At 40.2% G+C, this 19,862-nt stretch overlaps 1 protein-coding gene across 1 annotated transcript in view; it reads left to right on the top strand.

Annotated features, from left to right (window-relative positions):
• The window catches only part of LOC123738803 (zinc finger protein OZF-like), a 53,329-nt gene that overhangs the window by 11,669 nt on the left and 21,798 nt on the right, over positions 1 to 19,862 (top strand). The gene's annotated exons all lie outside the window — the stretch shown is intronic.

Below are 19,862 nucleotides of genomic sequence, written 5' to 3'. Positions count from 1 at the left end.
ACCTTTGCTGTCTTCGTCAGAATGCACTCCCAGGACTTCTACTTCAATAACAAATGTTGGTTTGGTCCCAAATAATCCATCGTTATATCCAAATAGCGGCGTTTTGTTCGTGCGTTCAAGACACTATCCGAAAGGGTAAATAAGGGTGACGAGCATGGCGCAATTCGTGACAAAAAAAATCTAAATATTCCATTACCGTACTTCGAAGCATGTCAACCGCTGTTTAAAATCAATTTTTATGCCATTTTTCTCATAAAAAAGCGATAATATTCCGACCGGGAATCTGCGTTTAGGTAAACAGACGAAAGAAAATAAAGCATGGGGTCGACTCGGGCACGCGCCTAAGCCCATAGTACTCTGATCGGCCACTTGCCAAAAGCGATAATGTGTTTCAGCCAGAGGCTGCCTCGATATCATTCAGCTTTTTCTCGGGCTCTGAGAGCCTATGGGAGCCGTAGGAAGTGTCACGTTATAGCAAAGATCCTCAGTCTTCAATAAAAAGAGCCAAGATGAAACACAACTTGTCAGACAGGCCACTTCCTGCATGGAATCTTCTCAGGTTTTGGCCTGCCATATGAGTTCTGTTATACTCACAGACACCATTCAAACAGTTTTAGAAACTTTAGGGTGTTTTCTATCCAAAGCCAATAATTATATGCATATTCTAGTTACTGGGCAGGAGTAGTAACCAGATTAAATCGGGTACGTTTTTTATCCGGCCATGTCAATACTGCCCCCTAGCCCTAACAGGTTAATGTAATGTTTGTGTTATTGTCAAATGTACTACTTTATATTTAAAAACGACTTCAACCAGTAAAATGCTCATTGGCTAGTTTTCCATCATCCTGACATCAGCCTGCCAATGAGGTTTTGTCCACTAAGTGTATGCCAAAATTGTCTATAATCTCACCTAACAATAACATAGACCTACTGTAGGACCCATAACTTCACCTAACAACAACATAGACCTAGGACTATAAATCATTTAATGTCTTTGTCATGACAGTTCATAACCTGATCACCAGATAATTTTGTGAATAATCCCACTAGGCTACTCTGTAATGTGTTGTCATTCTAAATGTCCTGAATAAAAGAAAATATCTCTGTGTGTTGTACAATAGCCTATCCATCAAGGAACAGTTCTCTACACATTATGAGCTAAGTATCTCCGTTTCCAAACGGACTAACGAGACCCTACTGTAAATCAAGTAGACAATAGCACATTATAAATAGCGATTTGTTAGGGATGTTGGATCCAACGTGGAGCACGGCATAACTGTCTTCACCAAAGTAATGAATGAAGAAGCACTTTGGTTGTTGTTGCATGTCGTGATGTTTGTCATTTGACTGGCATGCAGAAAATGATTTCCTGGATCAGCTGATGATAGTTGAACATGTGACTGTAACTAAACAGCTACAGTATTAAGTATTAAGTGTAATTATTGAAGAACCGCATTAATGACAGTATCCATTTGGGTGTTGTCAATAAAGTTAAGGTGACTCTCGGTTAGAACCATTGGATTTAGTAAACTGAAATGATTTAGGATTTCTGTGCCCATGAAAACTGTTTTCCCAGCGTAATATAAGGAGACACTAAATGTTACGTAGTTAAAGTGCATTTCAGAGATCTGAATACAAAAAACTGTCCGACAGCAAGATCCAGTATTTAAGTTGAAGTTCATCATATGACAAGCGTAACGTTATGACTATAACTACTGTTCCCTGAAGGAGGGAAACTAGGTACAACATACTATTAAATCCTCATGTTATGACTATAACTACTGTTCCCTGAAGGAGGGAAACTAGGTACAACATACTATTAAATCCAAATGTTATGACTATAACTACTGTTCCCTGAAGGAGGGAAACTAGGTACAACATACTATTAAATCCACATGTTATGACTATAACTACTGTTCCCTGAAGGAAGGGAAACTAGGTACAACATACTATTAACCTCTATGGGCTAGGTGGGACGAATTCGTCCCACCTACGTAACAGCCACTGGCAGCCTGTGGCGCGATTTTCAAAACCTTAAAAATCCTATTACTTCAATTTCTCAAACATATGACTATTTTACAGCTATTTAAAGACAAGACTCTCGTTAATCTAAACACACTGTCCGATTTCAAAAAGGCTTTACAACGAAAGCAAAACATTAGATTATGTCAGCAGAGTACCAAGCCAGAAATAATCAGACACCCATTTTTCAAGCCAGCATATAATGTCACCAAAACCCAGAAGACAGCTAAATGCAGCACTCACCTTTGATGATCTTCATCAGATGACAACCCTAGGACATTATGTTATACAATACATGCATGTTTTGTTCAATCAAGTTCATATTTATATCAAAAACCAGCTTTTTACATTAGCATGTGACGTTCAGAACTAGCATACCCCCGCAAACTTCCGGGGAATTCGCTAACATTTTACTAAATTACTCACGATAAACGTTCACAAAAAAGCATAACAATTATTTTAAGAATTATAGATACAGACCTCCTCTATGCACTCGATATGTCCGATTTTAAAATAGCTTTTTTGGTGAAAGCACATTTTGCAATATTCTAAGTACATAGCCCAGGCATCACGGGCTCGCTATTTAGACACCCGGCAAGTTTAGCACTCACCATAATCATATTTACTATTATAAAAGTTTGATTACCTTTTGTTGTCTTCGTCAGAATGCACACCCAGGACTGCTACTTCAATAACAAATGTTGGTTTGGTCCAAAATAATCCATCGTTATATCCGAATAGCGGCGTTTTGTTCGATGCGTTCCAGACACTATCCGAAATAGTAAAGAAGTGTCGCGCGCATGGCGCAATTCGTGACAATAAAATTCTAAATATTCCATTACCGTACTTTCGAAGCATGTCAACCGCTGTTTAAAATCAATTTTTACGCCATTTTTCTCGTAGAAAAGCGATAATATTCCGACAGGGAATCTCCTTTTCGGCAAACAGAGGAAAAAATCCCAAAGGCGGGGGCGGTCGGGTCACGCGCATAAGCCCAGTGTCCCTTGATCGGCCACTTGAGAAAGGCGATAATGTGTTTCAGCCTGGGGCTGGAATGACGACATTCAGTTTTTTCCCGGGCTCTGAGCGCCTATGGACGACGTGGGAAGTGTCACGTTAGAGCAGAGATCCTTAGTAAATGATAGAGATGGAAAAGAAGTTCAAGAAATGGTCAGACAGGCCACTTCCTGTAAAGGAATCTCTCAGGTTTTGACCTGCCATTTGAGTTCTGTTATACTCACAGACACCATTCAAACAGTTTTAGAAAATTTAGGGTGTTTTCTATCCATATGTAATAAGTATATGCATATTCTAGTTACTGGGTAGGAGTGGTAACCAGATTAAATCGGGTATGTTTTTTATCCAGCCGTGTCAATACTGCCCCCTAGCCCTAACAGGTTAAATCCACACCTCGCTGGAAGCCCCGCATTCCACAGGTGATGAGCGTGAGACTCGGATATATTCCTTAAATGATTTAATCCTTAAATGTAATACCTCACTTCACCGACCCAGGAAGTGGCGGAGCCAAACAGGTGTTGTAACTCATTCATAACTGGCACGCAGATCAGTAGAAATGGTCAGATAAATTGGCACTTCAAACGGAAATGGAAAAAGTTTGCCTATTTTACCGGAATCTTCAGGAACATAACGTCAGAATTAACGAAGGCCAGCAGCAGGTGGGGAATTGGTTATTTTCTTCTGGTTATATTGACCTCTGGCTTCCTCAAGTCATTTGTGTGTGTTAACTATTTATTCAAACGCTTGAAGCATCAGTTCAGTTCAAGTTCTGCACATACAGTTGATTTTATTAAACACATGGGGTGTGTCTATATGAACAAATACACGTCATAAAATTTCAACCAATCAATTGGTAGAAAGAAAATACAATTTTTTTATAAATCCACCTAGAACATACAACATACATGCACTCAGACCCCTTCCCTTTTTACACATTTGGTTATTATAATATATATATATTTTTTTCAATTATCAATATTCAGACAATACCTCATAAAGACATCACAATACACCATAAAAGTGAGAGAAAAAAAGTTTAGAAATACTTAGATAGATAGATATTTATACATCTATCTATCTATCAATCTATCTATATCTATATCTATATATCTATATATCTATATATCTATATATCTATATATATATATATATATATATATATATATATCTCTAGGTCATGCCAGTAGGCTACAGTAGGTTGGATCTCTAGGTCATGCCAGTAAGCTACAGTAGGTTGTAACTCTCTAGGTCATGCCAGTAGGTTACAGTAGGTTGTATCTCTCTAGGTCATGCCAGTAGATTACAGTAGGTTGTATCTCTCTAGGTCATGCCAGTAGGCTACAGTAGGTTGTATCTCTCTAGGTCATGCCATTAGGTTACAGTAGGTTGTAACTCTCTAGGTCATGCCAGTAGGTTACAGTAGGTTGTATCTCTCTAGGTCATACCAGTAGGCTACAGTAGGTTGTATCTCTCTAGATCATGCCAGTAGGCTACAGTAGGTTGTAACTCTCTAGGTCATGCCAGTAGGTTACAGTAGGTGGATCTCTCTAGGTCATGCCAGTAGGCTACAGTAGGTTGTATCTCTCTAGGTCATGCCAGTAGGCTACAGTAGGTGGTAACTCTCTAGGTCATGCCAGTAGGTTACAGTAGGTTGTAACTCTCTAGGTCATGCCAGTAGGTTACAGTAGGTTGTAACTCTCTAGTTCATGCCAGTAGGTTACAGTAGGTTGTATCTCTCTAGGTGATGCCAGTAGGTTGTATCTCTCTAGGTCATGCCAGTAGGTTACAGTAGGTTGTATCTCTCTAGGTCATGCCAGTAGGCTACAGTAGGTTGTATCTCTCTAGGTCATGCCAGTAGGTTACAGTAGGTTGTAACTCTCTAGGTCATGCCAGTAGGCAACATCTCTCTAGGTCATGCCAGTAGGCTACAGTAGGTTGCATCTCTCTAGGTCATGCCAGTAGGTTACAGTAGGTTGTAACTCTCTAGGTCATGCCAGTAGGTTACAGTAGGTTGTATCTCTCTAGGTCATGCCAGTAGGCTACAGTAGGTTGTAACTCTCTAGGTCATGCCAGTAGGCTACAGTAGGTTGTAACTCTCTAGGTCATGCCAGTAGGTTACAGTAGGTGGATCTCTCTAGGTCATGCCAGTAGGTTACAATAGGTTGTAACTCTCTAGGTCATGCCAGTAGGCTACAGTAGGTTGTAACTCTCTAGGTCATGCCAGTAGGTTACAGTAGGTTGTAACTCTCTAGGTCATGCCAGTAGGTTACAGTAGGTTGTATCTCTCTAGGTCATGCCAGTAGGTTACAGTAGGTTGTATCCAAGTGGAAACAATTATCAACACAATGTGGAAAGTGTTGAATTTGGTCAACAACAAAATGAATGGCTTATTTGCTAAGTGAGGTTTACTTGATCCAACAGAAGTTTTGTAATTCTTCAGTTATGTGGACACGTGACATACCGACAACTTTGATAAAAACACTATAGGGTTTGTCTCCAGATCGCTATGCATATTCATGCTAGTAGCTTAGCATCTCTCTCCATTGAATACAGGCGGTTGACTTCAACAACCCTCATAGAATATAAACAATAGATTACAATAATAAGATGTATCCACCAATCCAAAGACAGGATAGGTGGGAGCGAGACAACCCACAGTGCTGCTTTGTGGACAACGACTCCCCTTGTTAGGGCAGAGAGACATCTTGTCAGTATATCCATAATCTTTGGTGTAGCCAACCCAACTCTCACATGGCTCTATTGGGGGGCACGGTGTGTAGTAAAACATCACTACATTAAAATCACTACATGCCGTGGCCCCCAGTCTGCGGTCAGCAGACAGACCCTTCTCAAATATATATGTTAAGTCACTTTTTGGAAACGGAACGGAGAAAACAAGGGGTAGCTTGTTCTCTACGCCGTCTGATTCTAGACATATCAGTCATCATCCCAGGGCCCTCCGTTGAAGAGGTATTGACGAGCCAACTCTGAATATCCAAAGTTAAAAACGAATTGAAGGCGGTACTTACTGGTGTTAATCAGATCTCCTGTCTCCTCCTCTTCATCTTTCAATGTGACAGTAATCTCTCCTTCCTTCTTCACTCCAAAAACAGCATCATCCTCTTCTTCCTCTTCTTTCACTGAAACGTCTTTCTCTTCTTCTTTCACTGTAACAGCCTCACCCTTTACTTCTTGTTTTACTGTAACATCCTCCTCTTCCTTCTCCTCTTTCACGACAATGTTCAGCCCCAGAGCTTCTTTCTGCGTCCAGCAGACCTCCTCTTCTTTAACAGGAGGGGAGTAGTTTAGGGAGCTCATGTTCGGGGATGTTAGCTAGCTATCATTAGCGACCAGGCTAATGGTAACTTAACCAGCCAGCTACTATAGCTGACTAATAAACAATAACGTAATATTAAATTAAATAGGTTAACAAGTAGATACGACAGAAGTGTGTCTAAAACACAGTAGGTAATATAGACCGAAAGCGTATAAATAGCTTGAATCTTTCGGCTATGTTGGCTAGCAAGCTACCGAGGTGGTTGACGAGCTGTTTATGAAGAACCGTCCACTAGATTATACGTCACGCTGGCAGCATCGCCTGAAAGACGCACATCGCCGTCTGCTGACTGGAGGGAAACGCAGTTGAGGATCAGATTTTATTTTCAGACAAAGATTATTTTACATGGATTTAATTAAATAATACTATTATATTGAGACATACAAAGACCTGAATGTGTTGGTTGATTAGTGTGAATAAAAAATGTTTACTACAGCACATTTAAGGCAGTTTCATTCAGTCAAACTAAATCTAAATAAGTAGCCAGTTACTGTAGGTCTATACTGCTCCTACATGGTGTAACAATACATCATGTAGATGTATATAATGAACAGACTAGGTCTATACTGCTCCTACGTGGTGTAACAATACATCATGTAGATGTATATAATGAACAGACTAGGTCTATACTGCTCCTACATGGTGTAACAATACATCATGTAGATGTATATAATGAACAGACTAGGTCTATAATATATAATATAATATATAATATATTCCAAACATGTAACCCAAGAATTTTTCATTTTTGAACTTCGTTACAGGTTTAGTCAAAACATCTGCAGCCATGTCTGCCGTTGGACAATATTCAATACTTATTTTACCATCACTGAGTGCAGATCGAATTAAATGATATCTGATGTCGACATGTTTACATCTCTGACGACATACTGGGTTCTTTGACAGAGCAATTGCACCTTGGTTATCTTCAAAGATTGTTACTGGTGTATATTGGCACTCATTATCCATCTCGCCCAATAACTGTACAAGGTACAAACTTTCTTGTGTAGTAGCAGCCAGTGCCATGTACTCTGCTTCACATGTAGATAAAGCTACTGTTGGCTGCTTCTTAGACCTCCATGAAATGACAGGTCCACATTTAGTTAAACTAAAACAATACCCTGTTATGCTTCGTCTGTCACTTTGATCTGCTGCCCAGTCAGCATCACTATATGCTACGAGGTTGAGTTTTTCCACCCCCTTTTTGTAACACAACTCCTGATTCATTGTTCCCTTCAAGTACCTCAACACATGTTTAGCTTTTATCCAGTGTTGCTCTTTTGGTTCTGATAGGTATTGTGACAGCTTGCTGACAATCCAACTGATATCCGATCTTGTACATGTCATCACAGCCTATCACTTCACGATACCTTTTTGAATCAATAAGTTCACCATCACCATCAAAGTTTAGTTTTTGTTCACATGGTGTTGACCTTGTTTTACAGTCTGACATACCAAACCTTTCCAGTATCTTGGTTATGTACCTTGTTTGGTTCATCTTTATTTTCCCTTCACTTTGTGTAAAATCAATGCCTAGGAAATGTCCAAGCCTCCCAAGATCTTTCATCTTAAATTTTTCACTTAACATTTCTTTAACACTTGTGAGTGAGTCACTATCACTAGCAGCGATAATTAGATCATCGACCCAAATTATCAAAATGATCCTTTCTGTTGCAGTTTGTTTGTTATAAACACAGTGATCAGCTGGGTTCTGTGTAAAACCATTTTCACTAAGGTGATCATGCAACATTTTGTTCCAGTTCCTTCCTGACTGTTTCAGGCCGTACAGTGACTTGTTCAGTTTGCAGACTAGTTGCTCACCTGTATCTGACCTGACTTCAAAACCCTCTGGTTGCTCCATGTACACTTCACAGTCAATAGGAGCATGTAGATATGCTGTTTTGACATCCGTCTGATGTAACTCTAAGTCAAACTGAGCTGCTAGCTGCATCAAACAGCGTACTGATGTCATATTTGCAGTTGGAGAAAAAGTCTCCTTATAGTCTATTCCTGCCACTTGACTATACCCCTTTGCAACATATCTTGCCTTGTATGTCTCAGTCTCATCTGAATTGTTTTTGACCGCATAGACCCACCTGCCCCCCACTGCATTTTTACCCTCTGGCAGTGTGGTTAATGTGAATGTATCATTTTCCCTAAGGGAATCCATCTCCTCCTTCATAGCAGTACCCCAAATCTCTGATTTTGGTGAAATCATTGCTTCTTTGAAGGTTTGTGGTGCCTTCCCTGTGGCTCAGTTGGTAGAGCATGGTGTTTGCAACGCCAGCATGGTGTGTGTAACGCCAGGGTTGTGGGTTCGATTCCCACGGGGGGCCAGTACAAGAAAAAAAAAAAAAAAAAATATGCATGAAATGAAATGTGTGCATTCATTACTGTAAGTCGCTCTGGATAAGAGCGTCTGCTAAGTGACTAAAATGTTTTAAAAAATGTGGTGCATTGCACATTACTCTGTAGCAGTAGTCAACACTAGGTGGTATCTGGTCATCACTTTACACTCATAGTCTTTTAAGTACTGGGGTTTCTTCCTCGCTCTGTCTGGATAGCGTGGACTCTGACCATCTGAAGTCTCGATTTGCACATCTTGTGTCTCTTCTGAGTTTTGATCTGCCATCTTGGCTTTCGGCATGGGGTTTTCAAATCTCTCCCCATGAAGATCATCACTGATTTCCAAATCTGTCTGAGTTTGGTGTTCGACTACACCTTTTGTAACACACTTGACTAATCTGTTTTTAAGAACTTTCCCAGTGTCTGGGTAGTAGACTAGGTATGCTGGACTATTTTTATCATACCCGACAAAAATACCCTTTTCACATCTTGAGTCTAACTTTTTCTTGTTCTGTCTATATGCATAGCAAACAGATCCAAATTCTTTCATCTTTGAAAGATCAGGCTTTCTCCCAGTAAACATGTAGTGTGGAGTCTGTCCTACACGCTTATTGTAACACCTATTGCGAATTACTGCAGCAGTCATTACAGCATATGTCCACAAGTTCTTTGGTAGGTTGCTTTGAAGTAGCATGCATCTTGCCATTTCGAACAGTGTTCTCCAATTTCTCTCAGCGGTCCCATTTTGATGGGGTGAGTAAGGGGCTGAAGTTTCATGTCTTATGGCGTTCTTACTGAGCAGTGACTGGAACTCTTTGGCTGTGAACTCTGTGCCATTATCTGACCTGACACACTTTATTTTCCCATAAGGGGCCACATCAGCAATAAACTTCTCAGTAGCTTTTACAGTATCACTCTTTGCTTTTAGGAAATACACAAAAAACTGCCCCTGAATAATCATCCGTAAATGCTAGAGTATATCTGAACCCATCTTTCGCCTCTGGCTCAATAGGGCCAGCCAAATCAGTGTGCACAAGCTCAAGAGCCGCTTTTGCCTTTTCATCAGGCTCTCTGTTTCTGCTCTGAACAAATTTTCCCTGAGTGCAGATTTCACAGTTGAGGGTAGATTTGTCAATCTTACCTGTGATTTTCATTCCCTCTGTCACATTTTCTAACTTTGACACATCCTCAAAATTACAGTGGCCAAGAATTTTGTGCCATGTGTGAATATCATAGCACCCATGACATCCATCATCATTTTCATCACTTACAGTGTTAAGATAGTAAAGTCTATCGTACTCCTCGATGTCAAAAGTGGTACCGTTCTTGTGGATGAGCTTGTTACACCCCTGTCGAAAGTTGACTGAAGCTCCGTTGGCTGTCGCTGCTTTAACAGAGAAAATGTCCTGTGGAAACGACGGCACGTACAGCGCCTTCGTCAGCGTTGTTTTTACCCGACGACCCGTGTTGTCTCTCAGTTAAACCTCCGCTGCACCTCTCCTCTCCGCGACACCATTCGTTCTTGTTCCGTCAGCCAGCTCCACGGAATGTTTTTTTCCGGTTTGAAAGTCTCGTCAAACTCCTTAAACTTCCCGATGTCCGTGACTATATGTGACGTTGCTCCCGTATCAACCATCAGCCCTTTCTGTTTCAGTCCACTAACCTGACAGTCACTTATTCTGAATGCAAATGTGTGGCTTTCAGCATCTGTTGCTTGTTTCACATTGTCTCTTCTTTTTCGTCTGCAATTTGCGTCAGTATGAGTGGAGCTCTTGCAAAAACTACACCACTGTCTCCGTTCTTTGCGCTCTCCAGTAACGGTACATTCCCGGGCCTTGTGCCCTTTCTGGCCACAGTTGAAGCAGGTTATCTCGGTCCCTTTATCTCTCCCTCTTGGCCAGCTAACTTTAATGTTACTTGCCTTCATCACGTTGTCGTCAGTGGAAATGGCGCTAAACTACTCGGTGCTTTCATAGCTCCTCAACTTGGTTTTGAACTTGCCAAAAGTTGTCGGCTCGTCACTCTGCGTTATGTGGATGGCAAACGGCTTAAATGATTCGGGCAAACCTTTCAGAATCATTGCAATCAACAGCCCGTCACTTAAAGTCTCTTCAGCATTTCTCAGTGCTGTAATAGCCGTCTCAGCACGAATGATATAGTCCGTAACACTTTCGTCAGCGGCTTTCTGAAGAGAAGTTAGTTCAGTGTAGAGGCTAATCACACGTGGCTTCCCTTTACCTGCATAATGTTCCCTCAATATCTTCAACGCTTTTCTCCCATCATCTGCTGCTTCTCTCATTATCAGGGAAAGACTTTTATCATCCAAAACCTGTATCAATTCGGCGTAGGCTTCTTCATTTTTCTCTCTGTCTTCTTCATCTTCATCCACGCTCAATATGGCGGCCTTTAGCCCAAGCAAACGCAAGTGCCCCAAAAACTTTGTCTCCCATAACTCGTAGTTTTTTTCATCTCCGTCGAAATATAATCTATTCCATCGGCTTCCATGTTCCTTCCTGGGCCCATAACCTGTTGGTGCTGACATCTTCAGGACAGGAATACCGGTTTACTTAACGGAGGAATAAACACACATGTTCATCATTGGTGTTTTAACCAGAACCGGGAAAATGAACTTTATTTATTTTCGCACATGCGCAGTCATACATCTCTCATAGGGAATGACTGTACCAGTGTAAGAACACAACTCAATTAGTCCACATGCCAACAGTAACAATACATCATGTAGATGTATATAATGAACAGACTAGGTCTATACTGCTCCTACATGGTGTAACAATACATCATGTAGATGTATATAATGAACCGACTAGGTCTATACTGCTCCTACATGGTGTAACAATACATCATGTAGATGTATATAATGAACAGACTAGGTCTATACTGCTCCTACATGGTGTAACAATACATCATGTGGGGCTTTAAGGCGATGCTGATGGTGTGACGTGTAATGTAGTGGACGGAACGCTTATTTCAACAGCAACAACAGTTATTCAGCCACCTCGGTAGCTTGCTAGACAAAATAGCCGAACCAATAAAGCTCTTTAGACGCTTTAGTGTATATTAACCACTGTGTTTTAAACCCACTTCTGTCGTCTAGTTAGTTATCAGATTTAATTTCATATTTACGGTGTTGTTGTTATTATTCATCTAGCAAGCTGGTTAAGTTAGTATTAGCCTAGCTAGCTAACATCTCCGACCATGAGTTCACTAAGCTACTCTCCTGCTAAAGAAGAGGTTTGCTGGACGGAGAAAGAGGGTCTGTGGCTGAACGTTGTCGTGAAAGAGGAGGAAGAGGATGTCACAATACAAAAACAAGTAAAGGGTGAGGCTGTTACAGTGAAAGAAGAAGAGAAAGACGTTACAGTGAAAGAAGAGGAAGACGCGTTCAGAGTGAAAGAGGAGGAGGATGTTACTGTTAAAGAAGAGGAAGAGAAAGAGGAGGATGCTGTTTTTGGGGTGAAAGAGGAGGAGGGGGAGATTACTGTCACATTGGAGGAAGAAGAGGATGAAGAGGAGGAAACTGGATATCTGGTCTCGGTTTCCCAAACGCATCTTAAGGCATCCAATGGTTCTAACGATGAACGGACCCCGATTAACACTAGTAAGTATTGTCTTAAAAACAGAGGCACAAACTCTACAGTTGTTGAACTTATGTGTTAAAGGGGAAATATGCAATAGCTACATCCATATTTGGACTTTTAAATAATTTATTTATAGCCATTGATTCTTGAAGAATATAAAACATGCCTCATGAGCTTAGTTCAATTGTTGTACCTCATCAGAACCCCAAATAAGCTTTTTTTACTCCAATGTTTAGAAACAATTTAAATGATAAACAAACACTGTAAACACTCAACATGGTTAAAACTATAATGTTGATATCATGGATGGTCAGTCCTTGCATCCGTAGGTCTGTCTATGAATTTGAGAGTAGTTACATTTCTCCAGCCTCATCATCATCTTATAACCAAACTAGTGGTGGAATGACAGCTTTGTTATTGTATGAACTGCAGATTGGTTGATAGATGTGCGGCTATTTTATAGGGGTAACCTAGGATTTAAATAGCAAAAAATTGTCAGCACTGAGATTTGGCTTGGTAAACAGCTGATGGATGGGGGCTGGACAAATGTAACCACTCAAATTCATAGAGAAAGATATTGTAGCACCCGTAACCCAACAACTAGCGACCTCGTCAAGAAGTTCAGACATCTTGGCGTAACAGTTATAAAGTGTTGGCTTGACAGTTGCTGGACCCAGGTTTGAGTCCAGCTCAGGACTACCCCTTGAATTGACTACACTATAAATACAAGCACTGGCCATCCATCAGGTCAAAATTATAGTTTTAACCATATGTCGAGGCTATTCAGTGCTTGTTTACAAACAGTGGCGTTATACGAGCTTATGTTTTGGTTTCTGGTGGGGTAATAAAGTTGAAACATGTAACATTCTGAACTTGAAACTATTAAATATCCTTATTATGTGAAATTGTATATAACAATAATGTATGTTGATGCTAATATGATGTACAATATTCCATGATGTTTCTATATGATAACAATAGAGTAATATATTTAATATGATGTACAATATTCCATGATCTTTCTATATGATAACAATAGAGTAATATATTTAATATGATGTACAATATTCCATGATGTTTCTATATGATAACAATAGAGTAATATATTTAATATGATGTACAATATTCCATGATGTTTCTATCTTATAACAATAGAGTCATATATTTAATATGATGTACAATATTCCATGATGTTTCTATCTGATAACAATAGAGTAATATATTTAATATGATGTACAATATTCCATGATAACAATAGCGTAATATATTTAATATGATGTACAATATTCTATGATGTTTTTATATGATAACAATAGAGTAATATATTTAATATAATGTAAGATATTCCATGATGTTTCTATATGATAACAATAGTGTAATATATTTAATATGCCATAAACAATTTAACAGTTTCACTAATTCATTTTAATTAACTTAATCATTATGACACACCCCTCACTATTGTCATTGGTTACACTAATTGCACTGTTTGTCTACATAACCTGGTTCAAGTATTCATTACATCTCCCTGAGGAAGGCACAGTTATGCCGAAACATTGGTAAATACCCATTAAATTGCTAGGGGTTTATACATGGAGTGTGCGACTTTCTTTATTTTGATAGTTTATAGTTTATTCGCCATTAGTCAGCACCTCCACACAAACTATTTTTCTGGGTGTGCGCCAGCTCATGTTTTTAAGGGTAGGTAACAACACATCCGCCACGCTGATCCTCAACACAGGGGCTCCTCAGGGGTGCGTGCTCAGCCCCCTCCTGAACTCCCTGTTCACTCATGACTGCACGGCCAGGCATGACTCCAACACCATCATTAAGTTTGCCGATGCCACAACAGTGGTAGGCCTGATCACCAACAACGATGAGACAGCCTATAGGGAGGAGGTCAGAGACCTGGCCGTGTGGTGCCAGGAAAACAACCTCTCCCTCAACGTGACCAAGACAAAGGAGATGATTGTGGACTACAGGAAAAGGAAGACAGAGCACGCCCCCATTCTTATTGACGGGGCTGTAGTGGAGCAGGTTGAGAGCTTCAAGTTGCTTGGTGTCCACATCACTAACAAACTATCATGGTCTAAGCACACCAAGATAATCGTGAAGAGGGCACGACAAAACCTATTCCCCCTCAGGAGACTGAAAAGATTTAGCATGGGTCCTCAGATCCTCAAAAGGGCCTACAGCTGCACCATCGAGAGCATCCTGACTGGTTCCATCACTGCCTGGTATGGCAACTGCTCTTACTCCAACCGCATGGCACTACAGGGGGTAGTGCGTACAGCCCAGTACATCACTGGCGCCAAGCTTCCTGACATCCAGGACCTCTATACCAGGCGGTGTCAGAGGAAGGGCCCAGTTCAACATCAGTTCACCGTCTCACCTCATACTGTATTGGAGCAGCAGCAGCTGACTGCCCAGTTCAACATCAGTTCACCGTCTCACGTCATACTGTATTGGAGCAGCAGCAGCTGACTGCCCGGTTCAACATCAGTTCACCGTCTCACCTCATACTGTATTGGAGCAGCAGCAGCTGACTGCCCAGTTCAACATCAGTTCACCGTCTCACGTCATACTGTATTGGAGCCGCAGCAGCTAACTGCCCAGTTCAACGTCAGTTCACCGTCTCACCTCATTCTGTATTGGAGCAGCAGCAGCTGACTGCCCGGTTCACCATCTCACCTCATACTGTATTGGAGCAGCAGCAGCTGACTGCCCAGTTCAACATCAGTTCACCGTCTCACCTCATACTGTATTGGAGCAGCAGCAGCTGACTTGATCGTTGATGCTAATCATCATGTTTGAATCTGAGAGTAAATAGAGCCGACTACACTCTAAAAATGAAGGGTTCAACTGGAGTTGTTCTCAGATCCCCTAAGAACTGTAGGGTTCTTGGTCAATGAAAAACAGCCCCAAAAGGTTATTCAAAGAACTTGTTAGAAGGTGGGTTCATCGAGGAACCTCCGTTGTTGCTGGACTTCTTCCGGGAACTTCGCAATTACAACTGAAAACGATGGTGACAAGTTTGGATGCGACAACAGTTAAAAAGGTTAAGTTGGGTTGATGTTTGGCTCTGAATATGTATCGAAATAATTTATTATAATAATATAACATACTAATAATGAATAACGAAGACAATGATGGTTTTCTGTGAATATCTTCCATAACGTTACTATAGTTAATGAACGTAAATATTAGAAAGCCGGGTTTGACCGTCGGCGTTGTATGAGCTACAGTACAGTACCGTTAGCTAGCTAGCTAACGTTATGTCCTAACTAGGCACAACTAGGTTTGGATTATTTCCTCAACTATATTCTTTCCCATATATTGTGTATCGTTTCCATAAAGCCAACATGGCTTTACACTCATTAATGTAAGTTTCCAATCTAGAGCAGTTCTCACTTTTGTGATAATGAACTAGCTAACGTTAGCTTCGTTAACTAACTAACTAACTAACTAAGGACGGTGACCTGTCCAGACGAGATGTTACAACGAACTGAATCGTCAATGGAGGTCTTCCTCTTTATATAGCCTGCTACAGCATGCAATACTATTAACTCACAAGGGGGCATAACGTTACATGTACAATACTATCCTATTTTGGAAACGTTACATGTACAATACTATCCCATTTCGGAAACGTTACATGTACAATACTATCCCATTTTGGAAACGTTACATTTACAATACTATCCCATTTTGGAAACGTTACATGTACAATACTTTCCCATTTTGAAAACGTTACATGTACAATACTATCCCATTTTGGAAACGTTACATGTACAACACTATCCCATTTTGGAAACGTTACATGGACAATACTATCCCGTTTTGGAAACGTTACATGTACAATACTATCCCGTTTTGGAAACGTTTCATGTACAATTCTATCCCATTTTGGAAACGTTACATGTACAATACTATCCCATTTTGGAAACATTACATGTACAATACTATCCCATTTTGGAAACGTTACATGTACAATACTATCCCATTTTGGATACGTTACATGTCCGCCCCCTTGTGGAGGGAAATTAATATCTTAGATGGTAGCTGTAGATGGGATTCAAATGGATAATGGTACTAATACAGTGTCTAGACTACCTCTTTTGTATAAATGTCCTCCAGAATCCAAACACAGTATTGCCACGCAGCAAAATGTTGCGTATAGTCTTTCAAGTCAGCCTGATAAAATATTGAACAATTTGTGTACAAAGATATCTTGAAATGTGATATTAGGTCTGTATGGCAGTACTGTTACTGTATGGCAGTACTGTTACTGTATGGCAGTACTGTATTGGCTAGTGCTTTCTCCAATATGTTCTTATGTTTTGCATTCAATTCAACACAATGCAATTGGGATCAAGAAGAAGGTACAGATATGTTGTAGGACAGCTGCATTTGAAGTGTACATTTAACCTACATAGCAGTCAATACAAAATTAAATCTATTAGCATACAAATGTGTGCAAATTATCTTTTCAGATCTTGTCAGAAATGAATCAAGTCCATGGAATGGATATAGACAAAAAGATAATTCAAGGACTATCAGAGGTAGAGAGGCGAGGCAGGGGTGAGGACATCATCCTGCTATTTTGACAGTCCCTGAAGGACAATACAGAAGAGGAGTTTGCTCTTATTCCTTCCCTTTCAGTAATGTGTTTTGTAATAAAATTAGCAAGTGTAGTAAGATCATTGCTTTACTTTACTAGGACTGGAGACCACAGCAGCGATTCTGCTCTTGCCCAACGTCTTCAATGAGGACCCAAGTGGCCTTTATGTCCGTGACATGGTATGCCTATGCACCAATCATCTGTTTCTTCTTAAACATAGGTGGGCATGCTTATATAAAACTACAGCTGAACATTTTTTATGTTCTTTGTTAATTGTATGTGTATTAATCTTTTCTTACTTTTGTTGACACAGATTTCACCGCTCTTCACTCCTTTACTGCACATCGGTGGAAATCCATTCCACCACGAGAGTGAAATCCCGCTGGCCTTTGATGGGGAGAACATCCAGGCCCTCGAGGACGTCCCCATGGGACTAGGGGCTCTGCTACGGCTGGATTTTTATTTGCCCTTCAATTTCCCCAAAATGTCAGAAAAACACTTATGTTGTTAAGTTACTGTGTTCTGGCGATAAGAGAAGTTGGGGTGAAGTTACCAGGGCCGGTCATAAAGATGGAAAACTTCCTAACATAACTAAGTGGATACAATATACACACTAAAGCTGAAAAATCTGTATTTAGCATCAAGTCTACAATATTGTTAGTTGACCTGTGATTCATTTTTTATGTTTTTATTGTACATCATTATTTATTTTTTAAATGTCATGAAAAGCACTATACAAAGTAAATGTATTATTTATTATGGTCTGACATGTCTGCAGAAATGTTGCAATTTGGTAATGTGTTTTCTTTGGTAAATTGTTTTTTAAATATTAATTGACGTTTGTGGTGCCACTAAATAAACAATGAATTTTTATAAATCAATATTGTTATTAAAATATTTTTTTAGGCAGGGTGGACAGGGAGTTAAAAAAATTAACCCCAAAAGGTTCTTTGAGGAACCATGATAAGGGGTTCTTCGGAGAACTTATAGGGGTACCCACAAAATGTTCTTCAAATAACTTTTATGGGTTCCCCCACAGTTTCAATTTGAAGAACCCCTAAAGGATACTCCAGAAACCTTTACTTTTTAGAGTGTATATTGATAAAAGTCACCTTGTCCGAGAGACATTTACATAGTTATACACAGCCCAATTTGGGATGACTTTTTAGGGTGAAATAGCGGCCACAACAGACAGACCTGATATCGACCATAATTCGAAGTCCATTGACATCACGTGCTGACTAGGTATGACCAAAGTTATTATATTTAGCTACACTTTGTAGTACATTTTTACACTATAATAAATGTTTCTGATGCCACATCGCCCGTTTTCAAAGGGAGTTGTTGGTTTTTAGGGGCAGTCGCTTTTTAAATTCTCAGGTAGTCACAACAACCATTCCATTTGCTTTTTCAAGGATTCTCCATAGCTACGAAGCAGCTCTCCAAACATACTCCCAGCAGAACAAAAAATAAACTTTTGTTTCCCGGACAATGACCGGATCGTCAACGGTTCTCTAATCTCCCAGAGACCACGGCAAAATCAAGCCTCCCAGGAACTATAGACCTTCTGCTGCTTTCTAAAATATCATCCCGCTTATTATCCACATTACAATCATCTGATTAAGCATATCCCTATATGTTACTATCCAGACGACAGATTAAGACTCATTTCCCACATAACGCTCATATCACAGTCACAACTCTCATATCACAGTCACAACTCTCATATCACAGTCACAACTCTCATATCACAGTCACATAACTCTCATATCACAGTCACACAACTCTCATATCACAGTCACACAACTCTCATATCACAGTCACAACTCTCATAACACAGTCACACAACTCTCATATCACAGTCACACAACTCTCATACCCCAGTCACACAACTCTCATATCACAGTCACACAACTCTCATATCAGTCACACAAATCTCATTTCACAGTCACAACTCTCATAACACAGTCACACAACTCTCATATCACAGTCACACAACTCTCATACCACAGTCACACAACTCTCATATCACAGTTACACAACTCTCATATCACAGTCACACAACTCTCATATCAGTCACACAACTCTCATATCACAGTCACAACTCTCATAACACTGTCACACAACTCTCATATCACAGTCACACAACTCTCATATCACAGTCACACAACTCTCATATCACAGTCACAACTCTCATATCACAGTCACACAACTCTCATATCACAGTCACACAACTCTCATATCACAGTCACACAACTCTCATACCACAGTCACACAACTCTCATATCACAGTCACACAACTCTCATATCACAGTCACACAACTCTCATATCACAGTCACACAATGCTATTCTCAAACATACCTAATCAATTAGTTGTTTTTCAACAATATTTTAACCTGCAGAAATATTTTCACATTTCTATGTCATGGTTAGTTCCTAGGATAATGCAACTCATACATTTACATCTTTCAATACTTCTAAAATGGGGTCCAGGTTTAAAACAATAACAGGTGCACCTTACTATCTTATACTATATCATAAATGGTCTTAACTAGTAAACACATATTCTAGTTTTCATCCAGTTCACACAGATAGCTGACTCAGCCTCAGAGCCTCCCTGTTTACACCTCCACATAGGAATAAACTCAGAGCCTACTGACTGGGCCCTGTTTACACCTCCAAGGTGCCCCCCGCTCCAAGGTGCCCCCTCCACACAGGAACACACACTCAGAGCCTACGAGGCTTTTCTAAAAACTACACTTTGCGTGTTTACGCTCACCTCTTTTAAAAAAAACTAGGTTTGAGATGTGGTATCCACTCGGCTCGCTGCCCCTCAGGTCAAAGGTGGGTCCATCTGCTCCGTTCCCAAAGTGTGGTCTCCCTGAGATCAAGTTTGAGGGATCCCTGGAGCACCACTTA

Source organism: Salmo salar, chromosome ssa02 (assembly GCF_905237065.1).
Source record: "Salmo salar chromosome ssa02, Ssal_v3.1, whole genome shotgun sequence".
Lineage (NCBI taxonomy): Eukaryota > Metazoa > Chordata > Actinopteri > Salmoniformes > Salmonidae > Salmo > Salmo salar.
This window is presented reverse-complemented; position numbering and strand designations above follow the sequence as displayed.